Source organism: Ursus maritimus, assembly GCF_017311325.1.
Source record: "Ursus maritimus isolate PB19 chromosome X unlocalized genomic scaffold, ASM1731132v1 scaffold_X1, whole genome shotgun sequence".
Classification (NCBI taxonomy): Eukaryota; Metazoa; Chordata; class Mammalia; order Carnivora; family Ursidae; genus Ursus; species Ursus maritimus.
In genome coordinates, this window is record NW_024423319.1 from 49,415,993 (window position 1) to 49,418,984 (window position 2,992).

The following is a 2,992-nucleotide window of genomic DNA, read 5'->3' on the forward strand; positions in this document are numbered from 1 at the left end:
GGGGGAGCTTTTTTGTCCAGTAGATAGATGATATTGGATGATAAATGATGGTAGAGTATTTCCCAAAGTAGAAGACCAAGTGATGTTTATAGGATCCTGGTTCATAGTGGTAGAATTGTCTTCCATTTCTCTTTATTGCCTCTTGATTCTTAAGGTTTATTAACAGCTCTATGAAGTCAGAGCTAAAACTTGACTAGGGTCTCTTGTGGCAACAAGCAACATTCTATGAAATTTTCTCTTTGCTCTGGATAGATAAAACCTCCCTGTCATGGAATGTTTAAGGACACTTAGATATTCAAGCATGTTCCCTGATATAAATTTGTTCAAGGCTGTCATGGGAAAGAAAAAAAAAATCTTGTCTACAGTTAGGGCTCAGGTTTGACTGATAGAAAGAAGGATGATATGATGGGAGGCAGGTATCAACGGGGAACAAGAACTTGATAAGCAATTCTCCTAACTGAGGAAGATGTCTGGTGAGTGGGCCAGATTCAAACTGTAACTTCATTGATTTTCTATTTCAGAATTTTCTTTGATTTTTTGCTTGTCTATTTTTCCATACAAATTTTAGAATCAACTTCTCTAATTACAGATTAAAATAATAACCTGTTAGGGGCGCCTGGGTGGCTCAGTCATTAAGCGTCTGCCTTCGGCTCAGGGCATGATCCCGGAGTCCTGGGATCAAGCCCCACATCAGGCTCCTCTGCTGGGAGCCTGCTTCTTCCACTCCCGCTCCCCCTGCTTGTGTTGCCTCTCTCGCTGGCTGTCTCTCTGTCAAATAAATAAATAAAATCTAAAAAAATAAAAAATAAAAAAAATAATAATAACCTGTTGGTATTCTTATTGGGACACATTATATTTACAAATTTTCTTGGAATGAATTTATATACATGTAAAGTTGAATCTTTCTACACAGGAACATAGCAGGCCTATTCATGTGTTCTTGTATTCCTCCTAGTGTTTAAAAGTTTTCTCCTGGGGCGCCTGGGTGGCACAGTCCTTAAGCGTCTGCCTTCGGCTCAGGGCATGATCCCGGCGTTCCGGGATCGAGCTCCACGTCAGGCTCCTCCGCTGGGAGCCTGCTTCTTCCTCTCCCACTCCCCCTGCTTGTGTTCCCTCTCTTGCTGGCTGTCTCTCTCTGTCTAATAAATAAATAAACAAATCTTTAAAAAAAAAAGTTTTCTCCTACACTATGAACAGTACAATTAAAAATGGGCCAGGTAGTGAAATAAGCCAAACAGAGAAAGACAAATACTGTAAAATCTCACTTACACGTGGAATCTAAAAAAAGAAATTGAACTCATAGATACAGAGAACAAATTGGTGATTGCTAGAGGCAAGGAGTGGAGGGTGGGCAAAAGGATGAAAGAAGTCAAGAGTCAAAATTTCCAGTTATAAGATAAGTAAGTCCTAGAGATGCAATGTGAAATTCTTTTAAAAGAAAGAAAAGGTTAAGATGGTAAATTTTATGTGTACATTACCACAGTTAAAAGTAAAAAAGAAAAGAGGTTATTGGTAATAAAATGTAATTAAGGAAGTAAAAAATTCTGCCCTGTCTAGGAAATAAACTAGATCTACTTTAAAAAATTCTCTTTAGGGGCACCTGGGTGGCTCAGTCTGTTAAGTGTCCACCTTTGGCTCAGGTCATGATCCGAGAATCCTGGGATTGGGCCCCACATCTGCTGAGCAGACTTCCTGCTCAGCAGAGAGCTTGCTTCTCCTCCTGCCCCTCACCCTGCTCATGTGCTTGTTCTCTCTCTTGTTCTCTCTCTCTCTCAAATAAATAAATACCATCTTAAAAAGTTAAAAATCCTCTCTATATAGGTATTTTAAGGGGCGCCTGGGTGGCACAGCAGTTAAAGCGTCTGCCTTCGGCTCAGGGCGTGATCCCGGCGTTCCGGGATCGAGCCCCACGTCAGGCTCCTCCTCTATGAGCCTGCTTCTTCCTCTCCCACTCCCCCTACTTGTGTTCTCTCTCGCTGGCTATCTCTATCTCTGTCAAATAAATAAATAAAAATCTTAAAAAAAAATATTTTATGTACTTATTTGAGAGAGTGCACACAAGCGGTGGGAGCAGGAGAGGGAGAGAGAGAAGCAGGCTCCCTGATGAGCAGGGAACCCGATGCGGGGCTTGATCCCAGGACCCTGAGATCATGACCTGAGCCGAAGGCAGATGCTTAACCATCTGAGCCACCCAGGCACAGCTCTTGTTATAGGTAGTATAGAAGTTCATTCCTAAGTCTTTTATAATAGTGTTGCTATTGTAAATTGTTTTTTGGAATAGAAATTTTCATTAGTACACATGAAACAAATAATCAAATCAAAAAATGGGCAGAAGATACGAACAACTACTTTTCCAATGAAGACATACAAATGGCTGGCTAACAGACACATGAAAAAATGTTCAAAATCGTTAGCCATCAGGGAAATTCAAATCAAAACCACACTGAGGTACCACCTTACACCAGTTAGAATGGCAAAAATTGACAAGGCAGAAAACAACAAATGCTGGAGAGGATGTGGAGAAAGGGGGTCCCTCTTACACTGTTGGTGGGAATGCAAGTTGGTACAGCCACTTTGGAAAACAGTGTGGAGGTCCCTTAAAAAGTTAAAAATTGAGCTACCCTATGATCCAGTAATTGCATTACTAGGTATTTACCCCAAAGATACAGATGTAGTGAAGAGAAGGACCATATGCACCCCAATGTTCATAGCAGCATTGTCTACAATAGCTAAATCGTGGAAGGAGCCAAGATGCCCTTCAACAGATGACTGGATTGAGAAGATGTGGTCCATATATACAATGGAATATTACTCAGCCATCAGAAAGAACAATTACACAGCATTTGCAGCAACATGGACGGAACTGGAGGAGATAATGCTAAGTGAAATAAGTCAAGCAGAGAAAGACGATTATCATATGGTTTCACTCATTTATGGAACATAAGAAATAGGAAGATCAGTAGGAGAAGGAAGAGAAGAACGGGGGGGGGGG